The following is a 26,102-nucleotide window of genomic DNA, read 5'->3' on the forward strand; positions in this document are numbered from 1 at the left end:
AGGTTATGCCAGGCCTTTTGCAGTGGTCCTCCTTTTCTGGATATGTCCCTCAATGCACATGAGTGGACCTCCACTGGGTGCATCTGCACATAGGACTTTTCTCTCCCATGTTCATGATGGATTGGTTAAGGGGAAAATAAATGTGTGATTCAAGTTTCATCAATCATATGCTCTGTCCCAGAATTTTAAAACATGAAAAAGAGAAACATAACCAAGGAGAGTTTGAATTTAAGTTGTATTATTGGGAGTCCTCTGGAGAGAAGATCCATGGACATTCTTGTTGCTCAGGTCCCAGAACCTTCCTTGGTACTTGCCCTACTGAAGGTTTAGCTCAACAGCTCCTTTAATTATGCAAATTATCCCATTTTTCCTCCCAAAGTTGCATTTTTATAATTAAAATGTTCAGGCTTAATTTTGCTGTTTACAACTAAAATAAAAGAAATTGCTAGATGATGTCTGATTAAAAGCTAATTAATGAGAAACTGCTATTTGACTATAATTTGAGTTACAAATACAATGAGCTTCTATGAATAATATGGTACTTACTCAGTGTAAAAAATGCAAAATAAAAATATGTATAAATTATCACAGAAGCAGTAAAATAGCAGGATCTCTTGTGATAAACAGAAGATGGCACCAAAATTACTCCAAAAGTTACGTTTATTTTATAAGATGTCTTCTTAGTTGAACCCTGGTTATTCCTATGTCTGAGACTATTGGCAAATTAAATTATTTGTGCCTCTTCATTAAAATATAGATAATAATTAACTGCCAATGTCATTTTTAGAATTCAGTGTTCTAAATCACACACAATAGCTATTTCAACACCTGATCACATAAAAGGCACTAGAGAATAGAGTATTCTGTCTCAGCTCCATGATGAGTTTTTGTACATTTAGAAGTCTGTTGGGGATCCACCATTTTCCCTCCCTGGGTTCATAAATAATTGGAAAATAAAAAGAGTGATTGATGGAAGTCAAATATCAATGCAATTAGAGATAATAAAGAAAGAATTTGATCCATGGGACAAAAGTGGCTTCCCAATTGGTGAAATTCAGAGTGTAACTGATATTCCTCCTGACTCACAGAGCTGATTAGAAATCCTTGGGCCTGGCCTGCAAAGACAGGGCCAAGCGTATGGTAGGCCAACAGCAGAGGGGATATCTCTGCAGGCAAACTGATTCCAGAATGAGCTACAAAAATACCAGCCAGACAACACATACTTGGATTTTTACCTCCAAACTCACCAATTGAGAGTGGTCAATGAAGTGTATACAAAGACTAAAACATAGTAAGAAATACCAAGAATGGAGAAAATAGTTTTATACAAAAAAAGTATGTCTTTGAGTGATTTGGATAACATTCGTAATGCTGTAATTTTTAAAATACAGAATTAATGTTTTTGAATAGTCTATAGAGTTATGCATAGCTTCAACAGTACCAGAAAAGCTAAAAGAAAAATGAGAACAAATTTTAAATGAGAACTGTAAGTCAGGAACTAGGAAAAAATATATATAATGATTAGGAAGAAACTTTTAGAAGAAGGGAGAGCATGAAGAATGATTTAAAGTCTGAAAAAATAACAAAGAGTAATGTAATTTGAAGAAAATAAAATAGGGGAACAGATATGAAGAGATGTGAAATGGAATTTTTAAAAACAAGAATATTTTCAACCATAATACTTTAAAATTTTCCATTAAAGCATGAAATAATTCATAACATTGGTTCATTGGAATAACACATATAGAAATATCTGACAGCAGTCAGAATTATAAGAATTAACAATTACTCATATACATGTATATATATATATATATAAGCCTCATTCTGTGTTTTAGTGTGTATTATATTACCCTTCTTTCATTCTACTTTTGAATATTTTCAGATTATTTTCTTGAATATGTTTGTTTTAGTCAAAATCATGGCCTCCCAAAGATATCCATGGAATCTGTGGATATATTGCATTTTATAGAATAATGAAATTTTAATATATGATTATGATTATGAACACTGAGGCAGAAAGATTATCCTGTCCTATTTGGATTGGTCCAATGTAACTTCATACACTCTTAAACATGTGGAGAACTTTCTCATGTTTGATAAAGAGAAGAGTTGAAGTGTAAGTCCTCACAAAGCAAAGGAAAGAGAGCTCTTTTATTAAGAGGAAAAAGGAAGTTGGGAGGACTGTGGAGAACAGTGAGCCCAAGGCCTTTCTTTGGCTAAGTCCCTGCTAGGAAAGAAGAGGAGAAGAAGTTAACACAAAACTTCATAGGAGGTGACGTGGTTGACTGAAAAATGTTGAGTGTGATGAGAATTCAGGGAAGTGCCTACTGCATCAGGCACAAAAATGGTTAAATGGGAACATAATCATTTTCTCAGTGACTTTAACCAAAAGGGCAGTGACAGTGATGACTCTAAGGCAAGGGTGGTATCCTCATCCCACAAAGTCCAGTTGATGACTATAGTGCCTTATGGGTCAATGATGGTCCCTGAGTTTTGGGGTGAGTACCCCAAGGGCATTCCCTTCCTTTTCATATAAAAAAGAAAAAAGGGAGTCTGATCATTAGAATGCACAAGGGCAGATGGCTTCATCAAACTCCTTAAGGGTATGTCTTCCAGTTCTTTCCAAAATAATTGGGTTGGGGTTGTTATTATTTAGTAAAATAGAGAGATTTGAGCTGTCCAGGAGGCTCAGTGGTAAAGAATCTGCCTGCCAATGCAGGAGACACAAGAGACACAGGTTCGATCCCTGGGGTGGGAAGATCCCCTGCAGAAGGGCATGGCAACTCACTCCAGTATTCTTGCCTGGAGAATTCCGTGGACAGAGGAGCCTGGCAGGCTACAGTCCATGGGGTCACAAAGAGCCAGAGACGACTGAGGAACTGAGTACATAGCACGCACAGAAGTTTGGCCATAAAATCGAAATTTGGAATCCAATCTCAGCAATAACCAACTGGCTCAAAAAATTTGCAGCTGACACTGAGTAAGGGGTTTTGGAAATTTAGGACATTAGGATGGCTACAAAGCTCTAGATCTAGCCCTCCTGATTTCACGATGGCTTAAACACTGAATCTGGGTTTGGGAAAATAGCAATTTTTCTTTGACAAAGTTGTGTTATTTTAATGCTAAAAGCTTTATCAAATTGATGCTGTCTTCCTGTGAGAAGCCTTGATTATTTTCCATTGGTTTATTTTTCTTAATGATTCTTTGGATCTGTTACAAGATTAAAATTTATCCCTTTGTTATATGTTGTAAGTCTTCTCTTTTCCTTTATATTTTTATACATCAATCATGGTATTTTTTCTAACTATATAACAATTTGTTCTTTATATGCAGGTAAATTTATCCCTTTTTAATCTCATGACTTTCAAATTTTCATTCTTCTGAGAAAGAGCAGTTCTATAAAAAAAAGTCTATTGTTTCCTCCATGGATAAGCAATAACACATTTATTAATATGGATTTCAGTATATTTTTAGACTCTTATTTTCTGCTGAACTATTTAACCACATTGCATTATTTTAATGAAATTATATGCATTTAAAACATATGTTGATAGCAAGTATCTTCTAAATTTACTACTTTTTTTGCTATTATTGTGAATGTATTTTTTTATATAGGAAAATTAAAACCTGCTTCTGAAGTTCAGAAATGCTATAAATTTTTTACACTTATTCAGTTAAATGTGTAGATTATATACTATGTTCACTGAGAAACTTGTATGATAGGTCTTTCTGCGTTTTGTTCTATTCTGATAGCTCTTTATTTTTAGTGCTATGGAAAAAGGAACTATCTGAACATTTTTTTCAGAATCTTTGAGATTTTCTGTGTCCTTAAAATTGTGAAATTATTGTGCCCATTCAATGGGCCCTTAAGAAATAATTTGGGAGAACTTGAAACTCTATAATACCGATCATTCTTGCTTGGGGCATGGTATACCTTTCCATTACCAGATATACTTTAATGAATATTTTAAAATATAATGTTTGCTATTCTTATTTTTGTTTACACCCTCTGTTGATTCATTTCTGATTATTAATTAGGTTTAAATACAATGCATTATTCCTGAGTCTTGCTGTGTATAGGTCGATGAATAGGAGAAATGATGGCAGTGTTCTTGTTCTTAGGTATCCTCCCTGTAGACCTAAAGAAACTTGATTGAATGCTTGAAAATGGACTTCAGATTCCCTGCTCACTGGTTTACACACATCAGGAATTCAGTATCTCTCACTTTTGTGACCTCTGCAATAGACTGTTTGTTTATTAACTCCTTGTCTTCTACTAGTGTTGAGAGGAAACAGCAACCATAAAAGTCCCTGTGTATCCTGACCTGCTGCTCTTAACAAAGACAGCTATTTACTGCTTATCTACCTCCATTGATAGATCTTTACATTCTCCAGGCTTCATCTGGGATCTGCAACCAGCTCCCTGTTGGATGTTTTCAGTTCAGTTCAGTTCAGTCACTCAGTCGTGTCCGACTCTTTGCGACCTCATGAACTGCAGCACGCCAGGCCTCCCTGTCCATCACCAACTCCTGGAGTTCACCCAAACTCATGTCTGTTGAGTCCGTGATGCCATCCAACCATCTCATCCTCTGTCATCCCCTTCTCCTGCCTTCAGTCTTTCCCAGCATCAGGGTCTTTTCCAATGAGTCAGCTGTTCGCATCAGGTGGCCCAAGTATTGGACTTTCAGTTTCAACATCAGTCCTTCCAGTGAACACTCAGGACTGATCTCCTTTAAAATTGACTGGTTGGATCTCCTTGCAGTCCAAGGGACTCTCAAGAGCCTTCTCCAACACCACTGTTCAAAAGTATCAATTTTTTGGTGCTCAGCTTTCTTTACAGTCCAACTCTCACATCCATACATGACCACTGGAGAAACCATAGCCTTGACTAGATGGATCTTTGCTGGCAAAGTAATGTCTCTGCTTTTTAATATGTTGTCTAGGTTGGTCATAACTTTCCTTCCAAGGAGCAAGCGTCTTTTCATTTCATGGCTGCAATCACTATCTGCAGTGATTTTGGAACCCAGAAAAATAAAGTCAGCCACTGTTTCCACTGTTTCCCCATCTATTTGAAGTGTTGGATGTTTTAAATGTGTCTATTTCTCACAATTGGGCTTTCCAGGTGGCTCAGAAGTAAAGAATCTTCATGCCAGTGCAAGAAATGAGAGTTTGATCCCTAGGTGGGGAAGAGCCCCTGGAGAAGGAAATGGCAACCACCCACTCCATTATTCTTGCCTGGGAAATCCCACGGACAGAGGAGCCTGGTTGGCCACAGTCCATAGGGTCACAAAAGAGTCAGATATGACTTAGCAACTAAACAACAACATTTCTCACAATAAAGAATTCACATATTATTACTACCATTTGGAAATGAGTAAATTTAATAGTAAAAGACATTAAACCACTTAGCTAAATCTACACAAACAGTCAATGAAGGGACCATCACTTAAACATAAGTATGTGATCACAAGAGAAATACTTTTTATTCCCCCCTCACTTATTTCTTTTACTTTCTCCTCTGTATTTCCCAGAATGAGCATTACATTTAATTTCATATGGTGGTTACCTAATGAAATCTATAATTAAAAAGAAAGCTATTGCTTTTTATTACATGATTAAATCTTAATAATGTAATGTTTTCTAAACATCTTTCTATTTTGAAAAGAAATTTGTGCTAATGCATTTCATAGATTTTTACCCAATCTTCTGTGAATATCAGCTCCCCAAAGTTCAGGACTCAAATCACTGGGAAGGAAGTCTTTTCCATGAGAAATATCATTTTCAGAAAACACAGATGGTGAGGAAATTTAGTTAGAGCCTGTCAGGATTCTGACTTCAGAATTGCTGAGTCTGGCTGGAGAATGTATACTAGAAAAACAGCAGTCTCCTGGTAGATGCCTGAGTGAAATAGCAGGACATATTTCTGCAGTATCAACCCATTGAGTTCAGTCCCTTGATACAGCCTCAGAATTTTGGATATTTTACAGCTGCTCGATTTCAGAGTAAAAGACAATTTCTCACCTGTATGGTTTAATCCTTTGGAAAAGAGAGCACAAATATTTGGACGGCAAATAGGTCAGCTAGCACAACTGACCAGCTGTACTGACGGTGGTTATATAAATAAATCAGGAAGACATTCATGTGATTCATCACTGTCTGCTTTTCCTGTGTACAATAAAAGCAAGAAACAAACATTGATCTTACTAAGAATAAAATCAATTGGAACAGAACCAATCGCTTGCTGTCAGCTACAAATTCTCAACCACCCTATTATCATCAACACTTCCATTTAAAAGCACAACACAGATTGAAACTCTAACATATATTAAATGAACACTCTTGAATTTTATGTTTATATTTTAAAATGTAAATTAATTTTTTAAAATAAGGGAAAATAAAATTACCTGTTATGTTTCATCATTTCTTATCAGCCATGTAATTTAGACCTTGATATAAATAGGTGTATTGTTTTCATAATGACAAAGAAGGTGAGAGTGTTTTTATTTTTTTAATTGCTTTTTAATTATATTTGGCATTATATTGTATATCACCACTGATTGTGTGGACTTACTCCTAACACTATTAATTTAGAATGAAACTGTTGTGGGAATATTCAGAGTTGACCTTTATATTGAACTTGAACTCAACTTAACTCATTAAGAGTTACTCTTAAATGCATTACCTGATGGCTCAGTGGTTAAAGAATCTGCCTGCAATGCAGAAGACACAGAAGACAAGAGTTCCATCTAGGGTCTGGATGATCTGCTGGAGGAGGAAATGGCAACCCACTCCAGTATTCTTGCCTGAAAAATTCCATGAGCAGAGGAGCCTGGCAGGCTATATTTGAAAGGGTCGCAAAGAGTCGCACATGACATAGTGACTAAGCACTAACGCATTATTATTTGTAAATTAATGTCTGTCAAATATCTTTTCAAATTAGCCTTAAAAGAATCTGAAGTAAAGAAAGTAAAGAAAATAATATTTTATCAAAGTTTATCAATCAGCGAACATAACCTTACCCAGGTGAAAGTATGAAAAATATTTCTCAACTATGGAGTGGAGGTCTCGCCAATACCTGATAGCCATCATTCTTTGGTTAATGGAGTATCTGGACTTTTAGATCAAAGGTTTAATGGAAATGACATTTCTTTTTCCTCCAGGAAATTTACATGAAATACTTTTATAAGAATGATTTCTTCGTGTTTTCCATCTTATTCATAAACTTAACTGTACTTAACAAGAGTACATAGAAGCAAAAAGAGAAGTTTGGGCTAATAAAAATGTGATCCAATGGCTAACAATGTGTGTTCTTAAGGAGTAATTATCTACTGAGGTAAATATAGTAGCAGTTTGAAATGACTGAAAGTACAAATTGTTTTGTAAATGAGTTTTGTACATTAAAATTATCTCCTTAAGATGTGCTTCAAATTTTATTTCTGCTTATGTCTTTAATTTATGTGCTTTCCTACCAGCTGATTACTTGAGTCTAGAATCACTTCCACTATTTAAATATAATTTTTTCCCCTGTCTTGTTAAATCTCAGTTGGGTGTTTTCCCTTTCCCTCTGATGACTTAATCAGTGCTCAAAGCGAAAAAAAACAAAGTTCTGAATGGAATTGTTTCCAAACTTTCAAGGGATTTTAAAATATGCATGAAGAGTAAGTTATCTTATTGAAAGTATTTCCATTGTTTCATGAATATTTCACTTTGTTTCTCTAGTCCATAACCAGGGGCATATTTTTATTCCCATTAACTTAGTTTCTATATTTGCAATCTATTGCATGCTATTATTGCATATAACAAAAATGTGAAAACATCAGCAGAAAAAACATCAGAAAATGTTATCATCTTTAAAATGAAATCTTATATATTACAAATAAAGATACATTTTTTCTTTAATTTTTATAAAAGTTGCTAACATGTTGCTATGGCCTTTAAACTGTTCAGTTTAATGGAAATCATAGTATAAATGCACTTTGCAAAATTTATTAAATAAACTACTTATTTTACATGCCATTTTTATTAACTATTATTTTAGTTAAACATGTTAATTAAAATTAGCTACATTGAATATGAAAGTGACAAAATGCTTCTATCTTTCTGCTCATCCTTCCTTATCTATATTTTCAGAAAGGCTTATATGTGACTGGTATTCCAATTGACAAGAAACAGTTCAAAGTGATGAAAAGACAAGCTTCTTCCATAGAAGAGTACAAATCAGAATCACAATATCTTTTGGTCAGTATTTCATTTGCCATCATTTAGTCATATGGTCATACTCAGTTGGAGGGAAGTTTGTGAATTTATTCTTGTTGGATGGTCATGTGAGCAATGCAGAATGAACACAGTGAAAAAATTAGCCATCTTTAGCAAACCAACTTGTTTAGTGTATGTTGGCCTTCATTGCTTATTTGAGTAATGCATAATAACATATGGCCAGTATGTTCTCTTGGCAAAACTCTATTAGCATTTGCCCTGCATCATTCTGTACTCCAAGGCCAAATTTACCTATTACTCCAGGTATTTCTTGACTTCCTGCTTTTGCATTCCAGTCCCCTATAATGAAAAGGACATCTTTTTTTGGCTGTTAGTTCTAAAAGGTCTTGTAGGTCTTCATAGAACCATTCAACTGCAGCTTCTTCAGCGTTACTGGTCAGGGCATAGACTTGGATTACCGTGATATTGAATGGTTTGCCTTGGAAACGAACAGAGATCATTCTGTCATTTTTGAGATTACATCCAAGTACTGCATTTCGTATTCTTTTGTTGACTATGATGGCTATTCCATTTCTTCTAAGGGATTCCTGCCCACAGTAGTAGATATAATGGTCATCTGACTTAAATTCACCCATTCCAGCCCATTTTAGTTCTCTGATTCCTAGAATGTCGACGCTCACCTTTGCCATCTCCTGTTTGACCACTTCCAATTTGCCTGATTCATGGATCTAACATTCCAGGTTCCTATGCAATGTTGCTCTTTACAGCATCAGACCTTGCTTCTATCACCAGTTACATCTACAACTGGGTGTTGTTTTTGCTTTGGCTCCATCCCTTCATTCTTTCTGGAGTTATTTCTCCACTGATCTCCAGTAGCATATTGGGCACCTATGCTACTGGGTTCATCTTTCAGTGTCCTATCTTTTTGCCTTTTCATTCTGTTCATGGGGTTCTCAAGTCTCAGGTCCATCTAGTCAAGGCTATGGTTTTTCCTGTAGTCATGTATGGATGTGAGAGTTGGACTATAAAGAAAGCTGAGTGCTGAAGAATTGATGCGTTTGAACTGTGGTGTTGGAGAAGACTCTTGAGAGTCCCTTGGACTGCAAGGAGATCCATCCAGTCAATTCTAAAGGAGATCAGTCCTGAGTGTTCATTGGAAGGACTGATGTTGAAGCTGAAATTCCAATATTTTGGCCACCTGATGTGAAGAACTGACTCATTTGAAAAGACCCTGATACTGGGAAAGATTGAGGGCAGGAGGAGAAGGGGATGACAGAGGATGAGATGGTTGGATGGCATCACGGACTCAATGGACATGAGTTTGGGTGAACTCGGAGTTGGTGATGGACAGGGAGGCCTGGAATGCTGCAGTTCATGGGGTCGCAAAGAGTAGGACACAACTGAGTGACCGAACTGATAATAATATATAATGAATAATTCATAATGTATAATATATTTTGAATAATGTATGTAAATGATTTGTTTTTCTTACTGTTTTCACTCCAAATTTTTAGGAAAAGTCATTGTATTTTATGTTTAAAAGTGCTCTATAATTCATGTAAAATGGCATATGAATATGACACATTAATCTGTAAATTAGAAAGAAAGCTTTAATTATTAAGTTAATTATTTTTTAAGTACACAAGTAATTCTATTTTCTGCTTTTATGCTTTCACTGAGATTCTTAATTAGATGGCAAAAAATTCTTCACAGTTCAAAATGCATGTTTCTTTTCAGAAAATCCTTCTTTCTGGAATGTTATAACGTGCAAAAATTGTGAATTACATTATTATGTCATTTGCTTCCTCTTACTTAAAAGAAGAAAATGAAAGTGATTCAAAGGAAATTTTTCAACTTCTCATTTTTAGTGATAGAAGATACCTAAGAACTGTTAGCTTTAATCTCTTGGTCAAGAAGTAAATACCTTTTCATTACCTAGATACTTTAGCCTGTTCTAGGCATTAAATGCCAAATCAGAAAAAGAACATTTTAATTAAAGTTAAACATCAAAATAAAATGTTTTGAATTCTCCCAGTCTTTATATCTATCTCTATACAAATATATACATGTATACATAACTATAAATGACAGAATATTCATACATGTGTGTATTTTGTGTAGACACACACACACACACAAATACAGCAAGAGGCATTGTTACACAGCCAATTTAATATACACTGACAACCAATCCCTGGAGTCTCCACAAGCAAACAATTGAGCCAGGTTAGTTTAGAAAGAGGGTTTATTACATTCAATTTAATGAATAACTGATACCTATTCTCAAAGAAAGAAAGGAAGTTTTTCTATTGAAATGTGGATTGAAGCTTATTTTTCCTGTAAAGAAACTCATATTTCTCTAATACTGTACCCCAAGTAGAAAACTTTGGAAAGTCCACAGTCTTCAGGAGGGTGTATGTTCTATTACCCATTTTATGTGAAGAGTGACAAAGAAAAGCTCTCAGAAAGCAGAACTAAGGCCCAGGGTGAACAGCAGGCAGCTCTGCCCACAGTGTTTATAGATCCCAGAACCTCAGGAAAGTTGCTAATGGGGAGGGCTGCACCTTCCATAGAGATATAGACCTGGATGCAGAAGCTGGATGAAACACTAGGTCTGCCTTGTTTGAGAACTGGTTGTGTATATTCTTTTAATAAGAAGAAGGATGAACACAGGTGTCTGGATAACTAAATGGGCAGACCATGGCAGAGAATATAGTTGTATTTTCAAACATATATTAATAAGTTTTTAGTAAAACAGCCTCAGGTTTATTTAAGGAGAAAATACAGGAAAACAACATCATCCCACACTTTAAATTTTTTTGGATGATGGTGAATATTCTAGGAAAATACATGTGAAAACTGAGGACTATTTATGTTTGATTTTAATGTAATGTGCTATATCGTTGAATCATATTGCTTTTTTTTTTTTAATTTTTTATTAGTTGGAGGCTAATTACTTCACAACATTTCAGTGGGTTTTGTCATACATTGATATGAATCAGCCATAGATTTACACGTATTCCCCATCCCGATTCCCCCTCCCACCTCCCTCTCCACCCGATTCCTCTGGGTTTTCCCAGTGCACCAGGCCCGAGCACTTGTCTCATGCATCCCACCTGGGCTGGGGATCTGTTTCACCATAGATCGTATACATGCTGTTCTTTTGAAATATCCCACCCTCACATTCTCCCACAGAGTTCAATAGTCTGTTCTGTATTTCTGTGTCTCTTTTTCTGTTTTGCATATAGGGTTATCGTTACCATCTTTCTAAATTCCATATATATGCGTTAGTATGCTGTAATGTCTTTATCTTTCTGGCTTACTTCACTCTGTATAATGGGCTCCAGTTTCATCCATCTCATTAGAACTGATTCAAATGAATTCTTTTTAACAGCTGAGTAATATTCCATGGTGTATATGTACCACAGCTTCCTTATCCATTCATCTGCTGATGGGCATCTAGGTTCTTCCATGTCCTGGCTATTATAAACAGTGCTGCGATGAACATTGGGGTGCACGTGTCTCTTTCAGATCTGGTTTCCTCAGTGTGTATGCCCAGAAGTGGGATTGCTGGGTCATATGGCAGTTCTATTTCCAGTTTTTTAAAGAAATCTCCACACTGTTTCCATAGCGGCTGTACTAGTTTGCATTCCCACCAACAGTGGTAAGAGGGTTCCCTTTTCTCCACACCCTCTCAGCATTTATTGCTTGTAGACTTTTGGATAGCAGCATCCTGACTGGCGAGTAATGGTACCTCAATTGTGGTTTTGAACTTTGCATTTCTCTATAAAGGCAAAACACTCTCCGACATAAATCACAGCAAGATCTTCTATGACCCACCTCCCAGAATATTGGAAATAAAAGCAAAACTAAACAAATGGGACCTAATGAAACTTAAAAGCTTTTGCACTACAAAGGAAACTATAAGCAAGGTGAAAAGACAGCCCTCAGATTGGGAGAAAATAATAGAAAATGAAGAAACAGACAAAGGATTAATCTCAAAATATACAAGCAACTCCTGCAGCTCAATTCCAGAAAAATAAATGACCCAATCAAAAAATGGGCCAGAGAACTAAACAGACATTTCTCCAAAGAAGACATACAGATGGCTAACAAACCCATGAAAAGATGCTCAACATCACTCATTATCAGAGAAATGCAAATCAAAACCACAATGAGGTACCATTACACGCCAGTCAGGATGGCTGCTATCCAAAAGTCTACAAGCAATAAATGCTGGAGAGGGTGTGGAGAAAAGGGAACCCTCTTACACTGTTGGTGGGAATGCAAGCTAGTACAGCCGCTATGGAAAACAGTGTGGAGATTTCTTAAAAAACTGGAAATAGAACTGCCATATGACCCAGCAATCCCACTTCTGGCCATACACACTGAGGAAACCAGATCTGAAAGAGACACATGCACCCCAATGTTCATTGCAGCACTGTTTATAATAGCCAGGACATGGAAGCAACCTAGATGCCCATCAGCAGATGAATGGATAAGGAAGCTGTGGTACATATACACCATGGAATATTACTCAGCCGTTAAAAAGAATTCATTTGAACCAGTCATATTGCTTTTTAAAAACTCACTTAAGAGTGAAATATTTCTATCCTTTTTCATTATTATTGTTGAGAGATAGCATATTCTTAATCCCAGAGTTATTACTGAGTTATTATTGTGTTATTCTTTGTTTCTGTGTGATTTGTTACCTTAGAAAGACTCATCATTCCCATTAAGAAACAAAACACAATTATTGTCTCACATTAAAATATTAACTAGCTAGCAACAGTTTACTCCCTTTCCTTCTTTCTTTGCTGTGTCTCCCTTGAAATACTCATAAAAGTGACATTAGAGAAATCAGGTATCAATCAACTATTTCCAGAAACATAGAGAAATTACCTCTAGAGAAGACTGAATGGGTTGACGAAGTTCAACAACAGAGCTAAAGTAGAAAATAAAACTGGAGCCCCTTATACAGAGTGAAGTAAGCCAGAAAGATAAAGAACATTACAGCATACTAACACATATATATGGAATTTAGAATGATGGTAACGATAACCCTATATGCAAAATGGAAAAAGAGACACAGACTATTGAACTCTGTGGGAGAATGTGAGGGTGGGATATTTCAAAAGAACAGCATGTATACTATCTATGGTGAAACAGATCCCCAGCCCAGGTGGGATCCATGAGACAAGTGCTCGGGCCTGGTGCACTGGGAAGACCCAGAGGAATCGGGTGGAGAGGGAGGTGGGAGGGGGGATCGGGATGGGGAATACGTGTAAATCTATGGCTGATTCATATCAATGTATGACCAAAAAAATAAAAATTAAAAAAAAAAAATAAAGTAGAAAATAGTTGATATTCACACTGCCCCACACTGCCACACTGCATTTGTCTACTCTATAGCAATTGTTAGGCATAAAGTCTATCTATCAAACAAACAAAATGAGTAGCTCTTATTACATATCTTTGAGAAAGTGAAATACTGTAAAAGAAGTAGGAAAAAATATAGGAATGAGTCTTAGGAATTATCACAGTGAAGATGAAAGAATATCCAAGGAGGCAATGCTTATATTTTTTTGTTGCTGTTGTTCGGTCTTGTTTTCATTTTTATGTGCCCATTTTATTGTGGTAAATATAACAGAGCACTTCTAGAAAGACAATTTCAGTCACAACACCAGTTCCAGGAAAAGCAAGAGAAATAAAAATGAAACATCCCTTCCATTCCAGAGACTCACAAGATAAATCTCTAATAGATTTTCCTAGGGGTGATGCCTGATTAAGATGCAAATTCTAGCTGTAACCAAATGTATACTGAAGATGAAGAGAAGGGATTTTTTTTCCTCTCTACTGGCAAATCTGAGGATAAAAGTCTTCTCATTCATACATGCCTTTTAAAAATATTTTACAGCATGAGAATAAAAGGAAAGATGTCAGAGAAAATTCACTTTCAAAAGTAATTTACCAGGTGAGACCAAAGCAAACTTAGAAAGTTAACTATTTTGATGTTCTCAAAATTACTTCATATTTTAAAATTTGTGATATTCTTTTATAATTATAATGTGTCTAAAGTATTTCTAGCCATGTTTTCTGCTCTCTGTTTTGCTGTATAGGATTTATCAGAGAAAACCATTTGGACTAATTTTCAAAAATAAAACAAAAAGAATAAGTAGCTTGCTGAACAAGTAAAACAGACATTTCTTTCACAATTACTTTATTTAATGTTTCTTCTTACTACTGCCTTTTATTTTGCAAAATGTAATGAAAACTAGACAAAAAGAGAACACTGAACATAGAATATGAACTAAACAGTCTATAATACCTACACGAATAATCTGAAGAAATGATAAAGTGATATGAGAAAAATAATGAATTAAAAACCATGAAGTAAAACAAGATGAATGGCGTTGGCACAGGCAAATTTTGAGAAATTCTTCAAAAATAAAAAGTATTGTAACAAAATTTGAAAGGAAATAAACTCCCTAATATATATGTGTATTTATATATAATATATGCGTGTATATAGGGGCTTCCTTGTTGGCTCAGTGGTAAAGAATCCTTCTGAAAAGCAGGAGACACAAGTTTCATCTCTGGATCATCAGGTTCCCTGGAGAAGGAAATGGGAACCCACTCCAGTATTCTTGCCTGGGAAATCCCATGAACAGACTGAATCCCTGGCAGGCTTCAGTCCATGGGGTCATAAAAGAGTTGGACATACCTTAGTGACTAAACAACAAGATGCGTGTATGTACATATATTTTACATGCATGCTGGAAAGAAAATGATAATACAATGAAGTTTGCAAAAATGAATTGCTTCTGGTCTTACCTTTAAGTCTTTAATCCATTTTGAGTTGACCAGTCACAGAAGGGCATGGACTACACAATTCCATTTATATGAGGTAACTAAAGTAATCGAAGGCTTTCCAGGTGGCTCAGTGGTAAAGAATCCGCCTAATGTAGGAGATGCAGGTTCTGTCCCTGGCTCAGGAAGATCCCCTGGAGGAGGAAATGGCAACCAAATTCAGTATTCTTGCCTGGAAAATTCCATGGACAAAGAAGTCTGGTGGGCTACAGTCTACGGGGTTGCAAAGGGTTGGACACTACTTAGCCACCGAGCACACAGTTTGAGAGTAATCAAACTCATTAAAGCAGAGGATAGAATGATTGTTTTCAGAGGCCAGGAAATAATGGAAATAGGAAATTTTAAATGAATGAGAATAACTTTTAAGTTAGCGAGATGAAATAAGTTCTAGAGATCTACTGTAAAACACAATGCCTAGAGTTAAGAATATGATTTTTTGCACTTAAAAAATTGTTGAGTAGGTTTCATGTTGAATGTTCTTATCTCTCACACAAAAAGCACAAGGAAACTTTTGGTGTATGTATGTGCATGTTCTCAGTCATGTCTACTCTTTGCGACTCCATGAACTGTAGCCCACCAGACGATGAATATACCTTTTACCTTGATTTTGGTTTCATGAGTATATTCTTAAGTCCAATTCATCAAATTGTATGCATTATATATGTGCAGTTTTTATATATCAAATTATGTTCAATAAAGCTATTAATGACAAGCGTGAACATTGATGTTCTAGGAATCAGTGAACTAAGATGGACTGGAATGGGTGAATTGGGCAGGAATCCCTTAGAAGAAATGGAATCGCCATCATAGTCAACAAAAGAGTCCGAAATGCAGTACTTGGATGCAATCTCAAAAACGACAGAATGATCTCTGTTCGTTTCCAAGGCAAACCATTCAACATCATGGTAATTCAAGTCTATGCCCTGACCAGTAATGCCGAAGAAGCTGAAGTTGAACAGTTCTAGGAAGACCTACAAGACCTTCTAGAACTAACAGCCAAAAAAGATATCATTTTCATTATAGGGGACTAGAATGCAAAAGTAGGAAATCAAGAAACACCTGGAGTTAACAGGCAAATTTGGCCTTGGAGTAAAGAATGAAGCAGGGCAAAGGCTAATAGAGTTTTGCCAAGAGAATGCATTGGTCATGGCAAACACCCTCTTCCAACAACACAAGAGAAGACTCTACACGTGGACATCACCAGATGGTCGACACCGAAATCAGATTGATTATATTCTTTGCAGCCAAAGATGGAGACACTCTATACAGTCAGCAAAAACAAGACCAGGAGCTGACTGTGGCTTGGATCATGAACTCCTTACTGCCAAATTAAGACTTAAATTAAAGAAAGTGGAGAAAACCACTAGATCATTCAAATATGACCTAAATCAAATCCCTTATGACTATACAGTGGAAGTGAAAAATAGATTTAAGGGACTAGATCTGATAGACAGACTGTCTGATGAATTATGGATGGAGGTTCGTGACATTGTACAAGAGATAAGGATCAAGACCATCCCCAAGAAAAAGAAATGCAAAAAAGCAAAATGGCTGTCTGAGGAGGCCTTACAAATAGCTGTGAAAAGACGGGAAGCAAAAAGCAAAGGAGAAAAGGAAAGATATACTCATTTGAATTCAGACTTCCAAAGAATAGCAAGGAGAGAAAAGAAAGCCTTCCTCAGCAATCAATGCAAAGAAATAGAGGAAAACAATAGAATGGGAAAGACTAGAGATCTCTTCAAGAAAATTAAAGATACCAAGGGAACATTTCATGCAAAGATGGGCTCAATAAAGGACAGAAATGGTAGGGACCTAACAGAAGCAAAAGAAATTAAGAAGAGGTGGCAAGAATACACAGAGGAACTGTAAAAAAAGATCTTCATGAACCAGAAAATCACAATGGTGTGATCACTCACCTAGAGCCAGACATCCTGGAATGTGAAGTCAAGGGGGCCTTAGGAAGCATCAGTACGAACAAAGCTAGTGGAGGTGATGGAATCCCAGTTGAGCTATTTCAATTCCTGAAAGATGATGCTGTGAAAGTGCTGCATTCAATATACCAGCAAATATGGAAAACTCAGCAGTGGCCACAGGACTGGAAAAGGTCAGTTTTCATTCCAATCCCAAAGAAAAGCAATGCCAAAGAATGCTCAAACTACCACACAATTGCACTCATCTCACACGCTAGTAAAGTAACGCTTAAAATTCTCCAAGCCAGGCTTCAGCAATATATGAATCGTGAACTTCGAGATGTTCAAGCTGGTTTTAGAAAAGGCAGAGGAACCAGAGATCAAATTGCCAACATCCGTTGGATCATCGAAAAAGCAAGAGAGTTCCAGAAAAACATATATTTCTGCTTTACTGACTATGCCAAAGCCTTTGACTGTGTGGATCACAATAAACTGTGGAAAAATTCTGAAAGCAGTTGGCATACCAGACCACCTGACCTGCCTCTTGAGAAACCTGTATGCAGGTCAGGAAGCAACAGTTATCACTGGACATGGAACAATAGACTGGTTCCAAATAGGAAAAGGAGTGTGTCAAGGCTGTATATTATTACCCTGTTTATTAACTTATATGCAGAGTACATCATGAGAAATGCTGGGCTGAATGAAGCACAAGCTTGAATCAAGATTGCTGGGAGAAATATCAATAACCTCAGATATGCAGATGATACCACCCTTATGGCAGAAATTGAAGAAGAATTGAAGAGCCTCTTGATGAAAGTGAAAGAGGAGAGTGAAAATCTCGGCTTAAAGCTCAACATTCAGAAAACTATGATCATGGCATCTGGTCCCATCACTTCATGGCAGATAGATGGGGAAACAGTGGAAACAGTGACATACTTTATTTTGGGGGGCTTCAAAATCACTGCAGATAGTGATTGCAACAATGAAATTGAAAGGCACTTACTCCTTGGAAGAAAAGTTATGACCCACCTAGACAGCATATTAAAAAGCAGAGACATTACTTTGCCAACAAAGGTCCATCTAGTCAAGGCTATGGTTTTTCCAGTGGTCAAGTATGGATGTGAGAGTTGGACTATAAAGAAAGCTGAGCACCGAAGAATTGATGCTTTTGAACTGTGGTGTTGGAGAAGACTCTTGAGAGTCCCTTGGACTGCAAGGAGATTCAACCAGTCCATCCTAAAGGAAATCAGTCCTGAATATTCATTGGAAGGACTGATGCTGAAGCTGAAACTCCAATACTTTGGTCACCTGATGCGAAGAACCAACTCATTGGAAAAGACCCTGATGCTGGGAAAGACTGAGGGCAGGAGGAGGAGAGGACGTCAGAGGATGACATAGTTTGAATGCATCATTAACTTGATGGACATGGGTTTGGGTGGACTCCAGGAGTTGGTGATGGACAGGGAGGCCTGGCATGCTTGGTTCATGGGGTCACAAAAAGTTGGACATGACTGAGTGACTGAACTGAACTGAAAGCTTTTAAAAATTAAATAAACGAATATCTTCTGTATGTATGAATAAGTAGTATAGCAAAAATGTAATCTTGTATATATAAAGAAAATATTAAAAAAATTAAATGCTGCAGAACTCTGTCCCAGGAAAGCCAGATGAATCCAAAAGAGTGGTAGTTAGGAAGAATGTTTGAAAATAGCAAAAAAGAATACCTCAGCTTATATGTCATTTCTCTGTCAACAGAGAGTATTAAAACCTTGTCAATACATGACACTCCTTTTTAATTAATGATGTAATTGGTTTGGGACCCCAAGGATCTATGAATCTTGGAGGGTCCTTGCTGATTTTATTATGACACAGGATTAAGAACTATGACTTAGAGCTGTGGTCAGCAAATTATAGCCCTGTTGCCAAACCTGGCTAGCCACCTTTTTTTTTTTTTAGCAAGGTTTGATATAATTAAAAGGTTGAGTAAAAAGTAATATTTATGATGTGAAATTTAAATAATGTTCAAATATAGGGACAGTAGTTAAATTTCTATAAATAAATTCTTACTGGAAAACAGCCATGAAATTCATTAACTTATTGTCAAATCTACTTTTCACTACAAGGACAGAGGTGTATAGCTGTGGTAAAGATATGGATGCCAAACCAAAACATTTAATTTAATTTAAAGAACTAGATATTAATCTAGTTCTTTAAAAATATATTAATCTAGTTCTTTAAAAATAAAAATTTCCAAAGCCTGAGTTAGAGGGTAAAAATGGCTCCATGTTCTTGTTTTCTAGAGCTGGATGGGGATCTGGAGTCTGGGACTCTAATATGTGGTCCCATCCTCTGAAATCTGAGTAAAAGCAGACATGCCTTCAAAGTTCTACTGGCTGCAGTCCACATCACAGCTTCTGTGGGATTCCCATCTGTGCGCCAGTAGGTGGAATCATCCTAGCCTACCAGAACTGGAGATGCACCCCTCCTCCCCTCTTTGAAAACATTCTGTCCTTATAAGCCCTTGTACTCTAGGTCAATACTGGGAGCGGCAGTCTTGAGGTTCTCTCAACTGCCTTCCAAGTCACTCTTCTATTGTTTTGGAAAATAGTTCCGATTTCTGTTGAGATGGCTGATCCACGTTAATCTTTCTATCAAGCAGTAGCTTGAACATACCCATAGTGGTCTCATTTTTTCCATATGGATAGGCTGAGAATTTTCCAAATCTTTAAGTTCTGCTTCCCTTTTGCTCAGCAACTTCATCTTTAAGTCATTTCTCTTTTCTCACTTCTTACTATAAGCAGTCAGGAGGAGCCAAGTCACAGCTTCAACTCTTTGCTTAGAGATCTCAGCAAAATATACAACTTCGTCACTTGCACACAAGTCCTACCTTCCACAAATACTAGAATATGAACACAATTCAATCAAGTTCTTTGCCACTTTACAACAAGGGTGACTCTTTTTTTCCAGTTTCAAATAGCATGCTCCCTATTTCCATCTGCCTACACTGTGGGAGACTCGGGTTCGAGTCCTGTGTTGGAAAGATCCTTGGAAGAGTAAATGGCTACCCACTCCAGTATTCTTGCCTGGAGAATTCCAGGGACAGAGGAGCCTGGTGGGTTACAAAGAGTCAGACACAACTGAGCAACTAATACTTTATGTTCATCTGAGATCTCATCAATATGGACCTTTATGGCACACATTGCTACCAACATTCTGTTTGTGATTACTTCGTAACTGTTACTTTTGAGAAGACTGAGTTTTCTCTACAGCTCAATTTTTTCTTTCTGAGCTTTTAACAGAATCACTTTTACCTGTCTGTTCAAAGTTCATAGCAAAGTAGACTTTTCTAGCCTGTACCTCAAAACTCTTCCAGCTTCTACCCATCACCCAGTTCCAAAGCCACTTCCACATTTTCAGTTACTTGTTACAGCAAAACCTACTTCTAGCAGCAACTACTGTCTTGCCTTTTCAGGCGGCTGTAACACAAATACCTCAGGATGGATGACTTGCAAGACACAGAGATTTATCTCTCACAGTTCTGGGAAGTCTAAGATGAAGAAGCTGGCACATCTTGATTCAATGTCTGGTTAAGGCACACTTCTTAGTTCATAAATGGCCAACTTCTTGCTGTGCCTTCACACAGCAGGATGAGTGAAGAAGCTCTCTGAAGTCTTTTATATAAGGAACTAATTTCCTTCATGGGAGACTTCACATGAACTCCTCCCACCTCACCCCGCTCCAAATACTATCAAATCAGGAGTTAGGGTTTTAGCATAAAAATTCGAACAGGAGACGAAAATTTAGTCTATGGAAACTACCATTGGCTAAATGAACTTGTGACCATTTTTAAAAAACTATTATTCTATCTGCCTGCCTGGGATGAGAACCCGATGCAGAATATTTGTGCTCAAGTCCTGCAACTTAAGTTTTGAAAGTGGTTAGTGCTAACCAGAACTAGAAGCTATCTGTCCATAGACATTGTAAGAATTCCGATATTTCTTTAAAATTAAAAAAAAATATATATAAATGAATAATATTGAAATAAAATATTTTTAAAAAGTTATCTGTCATTTAAGGTAAAAATCTTTTCCCCTAGAGTACTTAAATCTTCTAGACATTTATCACTTAACTTGGATTATTTATGATTTCAAACCTTATTATCTAGTATGTGCTGCAACTAACATTTTCATAAGGACAAATTTTTAATACATAAATACATATTCTATTTGCACAAAAGTCTAAAACTATTCTGAGAGAGGCAATTTACAGCTTTTTAAATGTAAAGGAACACAATTATTATTTCACTACTTTAACAGATAAAGATGCTGGCTTGTTCAAAGTTACTGAAAGTTTTATAAAAGAACATTATACCTAGTAATTGCTATTATCATTTCATAAACCTCAGGAAAGAGTATTTCCATAAAAAAGGAAGCCATTATATTCACTAAATTTTTTGCAGCCAGAGATGTATATCATTGCTTATTTTGCATTATGGAGATAAAAACACATAACAGCATATGAAGGAAATAGTTATGTCAATGAAAGTTGATTATTAGATATGTATTGTTTCAAGTACTTTTTAGCTAACATTGAACATTAAAGTTATTTAGATAAATTAAGGTATTTATGTATGCATCAATATTTTAATATCTTACATATTCAAAATTAGTAGAAACTAACATCTTCATGTTTTCTAAATCGTGCAGATTTTTTTAGTCTTAGCTTACTTTATTGGGACCTATTTATTTCCATGCAAAATATTAAAAATGATATTCCAGGTATTGTGTAAATTACTTTCTGAACATTTGTATGAAACCAAAGTAATAAAAGGGGAAACAGTTCTCTGGTTATTTACCAAACATATAGCTGATGCGTTGTTTTACTCCATAGATTAGGTCTTGCCTGAGTCAAACTCTGCTAAAATCACCCTGAAAAAGCAGAGGGGGCACTTGCAGTGGGCACTTCCATTAAATTTTGAATCGGATGTCAAGAGTGGTGATAGATTACAGGGCAGGGCTCTCAGGAAGGTCTCAAATGTCTTGAGAGAGCCAAGGAAGGAGGCTGGCTCAGGGGTTTTTACTGTGGTTGAGATGGGACAGGGCTGAGGTGGAGGCCTGTGTCGTTTGAATTTCCTGCAGGCGTCAAAGGAAAGAGCACTGAGGCTTTCTTACTAGCTTGCCCAGATGTGGACACCAGGAATAGGGGAGGGTGATGCTTAAAAGTCGTTAGCAGGTAGACATCAAAAAATGGAGCCAGACTCTTGCTTGGTCACTCAGCTGCAAATAGCTGTGCCTGATAGTGTGGATAATCCCCCAACGGAAGCAAAGACATTCATATTTTGTGAGGCTTTATTAAAAATAAAACCATTTCAATAGTGTACAGTTTCATTAATAAATGAGGAAGACAGTATTAGAAGGTTCAGAATAGTAATAATGCTTAACATTTTTATAATATTTTGTTTTCTCTGAAGTACTTTTATATTAAAAATCATATTATACTTCAGATTTCTTAGGGTATATCATTACTCATATTTCAGAGTATTATAAAATATCGTCTGCTCCAACAAAGTAGCTTCTTAATGTACTAACTGAAATATAAATACATTTCTTTTTTCTTGAAATGTTCTTGATTTGCAGCCCAATTTAGTCTCAATTTACATTTTATTTTTCATCTCTAAAGATAATATGGTAGTGAGAAGAAATGGGTTTTATAATGGAGACCTGGAAATATGAAATATGGTACCACAATGCTAAAATAGTGGAGGACTAATTAAGTTACTTATATATTAAATTTAATTAGCTCCACTCAGAAAATAATCAAACATAACCCAAAAGAATTTTGACTTAGATAAACTTTTATGCTGGCTCAGCAGTAAGAAGAATTGATGCTTTTGAATTGTGGTGCTGGAGAAAACTTTTGAGAATCCCTTGGACTGCCAGGATAAAAAAAAAAAAAAAAATCAACCCTACACAAATAAACCCTGAATATTCATAGAAAGGAATGTTGCTGAAGCTGAAACTCCGATACTTTAGCCACCTCATGTGAAGAGCCAACTAAATGGAAAAGACTCTGGTGTCGGGAAAGACTGAAGGCAGGAGGAGAAGGGGCAGACGAGGATGAGATGGTACAGCAACATAAAGAAAAATATTTGGCACTTTACTAGCTAATCCTATTGCTAAAGAAAACTTTTTGATATACAAGGTGAGTAACAGAAGTTGATTATATTTTAATACTATTGCTAGTAATAAGGAAGAGAGCATAGGCCAGGTCTGGAAACTGAAATAAAGGGTGGGAGAGGTTTAAGAGCTGTGGTAGAGCAATCATCTGTGCTAATTGGCTTTATCCAGATAAAAAATAAGTTTTCTGCTATCTTCATGATAGGTACCCGAAAAGGCATTTCATAGTCTAGAGCAAGGCTCCCCTGAATTTACAATCCTTTTCTTCCACAGAGACTGAAAGTTAAGGCTGTATTTCCCTTGAGGATTACATTTCAAAGGATGGCTCCAGGGTTCTTGAAAAAACACAATTATGAGTTATAAAACTGGTAAGAAGCTTTTAAAAAGAGTTAAATCTCCTAAGGGCAGAGAAGGAACTTGCAAGTTTTCTAAAGTAAGGATTTAGGAAAAATGGGATCAGGGTCCTAGAGTCAGGTAGAAGCCTGTATAAAATTTGGCCAAGCTGAAGGGATTGTTAAAAAGCTTTATGGTCATTATTCATTAAAGGACAATACATGTCCTGTAGGCACAATTCTTTTTCTGCAAAAGAAATTCTACTTTAAGGACAGAAAAATTTCTATTATTTTACAAAATCATAGCAACTTCTTGGTTTCCAACCAGTCTTAATGATTTTATACAATCCAATTGACCCCATAATGTTTCATTCATTTCACTGGTATCTATGGGTCACATTGCTCAATCTGTCTCTCCCACTGCATAGTGAACTATATAAGGTTAGTGACTGTATCTATCTATACTAGAAACATAAATGATGTTTCCTAAAGCTGAATCAGTAAGAATCTAGTAGACTCTAGAAGTATGTCAAATGATAATCTTTCTTAAATAACTAAGAATCCCATATATGGATGATTATGTAACTTCAAATTAATTATTTTGATATATAAATATTTCTTCTATAAAGTTTGATATTCCTAAATTAACTTTTGTTATATATCATTCAAATGATGAGGTACTAAAAATCACAGTTATTTCTTTTGGAAACATTTCTACTTGAAAAACAAAAAAGAAGGGTGAACTTCATCCATAGTTGTTGTAATTGATTACCATTAATTATCTTAGTTCATGAGGAGCTGGTCTTTTCTTTCAAAAATGCTTAGTAATACCAGAGATACAAAGTTCTGTTGTAGCACATTATTGATACCAATGATGAGATTATTAAGAAATTTTTCATTATCCTAGTGCCTGAACTTGCTGACCAACTTTATTACATGCATTTGACTTTATAAACAGAGATTACAATATTTTTATTGTTTCTGTTTAGAGCTTTATCAAATATATGCTATTTATTCTCCAAAATTTAGGTGACAAATTCTTTGAATTTTTGTTATTTTATACTTAAGTACCATTTAGTTTTTAGAAAAAATCTGACAATTAATTGTAAAGTTTTCTTGGTATTGCAAACAAAAAATATATAAACCATATGTAAAATATTTTAATATTATACAGTTAGCCTCTGTATTGGCAGGTTCTGCATCTGCACTTTCAACCAACCATGGATGAAAAAAAATTTTTTCTTTTTAATTTCAGAAAGTTCCAAAAAGCAAAATGAGATGATTTAAAGTATATGGGATACACAAAAATAAACTCAAAATGGATTAAAGATCTAAATGTAAGACCAGAAACTATAAAACTCCTAGAGGAGAACATAGGCAAAACACTCTCCGACATAAATCACAGCAAGATCTTCTATGACCCACCTCCCAGAATATTGGAAATAAAAGCAAAACTAAACAAATGGGATCTAATGAAACTTAAAAGCTTTTGCACTACAAAGGAAACTATAAGTAAGGTGAAAAGACAGCCGTCAGATTGGGAGAAAATAATAGCAAATGAAGAAACAGACAAAGGATTAATCTCAAAAATATACAAGCAACTCCTGCAGCTCAATTCCAGAAAAATGAATGACCCAATCAAAAAATGGGCCAAAGAACTAAACAGACATTTCTCCAAAGAAGACATACGGATGGCTAACAAACACATGAAAAGATGCTCAACATCACTCATTATCAGAGAAATGCAAATCAAAACCACAATGAGGTACCATTACACGCCAGTCAGGATGGCTGCTATCCAAAAGTCTACAAGCAATAAATGCTGGAGAGGGTGTGGAGAAAAGGGAACCCTCTTACACTGTTGGTGGGAATGCAAACTAGTACAGCAACTATGGAAAACAGTGTGGAGATTTCTTAAAAAACTGGAAATAGAACTGCCATATGACCCAGCAATCCCACTTCTGGGCATACACACTGAGGAAACCAGATCTGAAAGAGACACGTGCACCCCAATGTTCATCACAGCACTGTTTATAATAGCCAGGACATGGAAGCAACCTAGATGCCCATCAGCAGATGAATGGATAAGGAAGCTGTGGTACATATACACCATAGAATATTACTCAGCTGTTAAAAAGAATTCATTTGAATCAGTTCTAATGAGATGGATGAAACTGGAGCCCATTATACAGAGTGAAGTAAGCCAGAAAGATAAAGAACATTAAAGCATACTAACACATATATATGGAATTTAGAAAGATGGTAACGATAACCCTATATGCAAAACAGAAAAAGAAGACACAGAAATACAGAACAGACTTTTGAACTCTGTGGGAGAATGTGAGGGTGGGATATTTCAAAAGAACAGCATGTATACTATCTATGGTGAAACAGATCACCAGCCCAGGTGGGATGCATGAGACAAGTGCTCGGCCTGGTGCACTGGGAAGACCCAGAGGAATCGGGTGGAGAGGGAGGTGGGAGGGGGGATCGGGATGGGGAATACGTGTAAATCTATGGCTGATTCATATCAATGTATGACAAAACCCACTGAAATGTTGTGAAGTGATTAGCCTCCAACTAATAAAAAAAAA

The sequence above is a fragment of the Cervus canadensis genome, chromosome 17 (assembly GCF_019320065.1).
Source record: "Cervus canadensis isolate Bull #8, Minnesota chromosome 17, ASM1932006v1, whole genome shotgun sequence".
Lineage (NCBI taxonomy): Eukaryota > Metazoa > Chordata > Mammalia > Artiodactyla > Cervidae > Cervus > Cervus canadensis.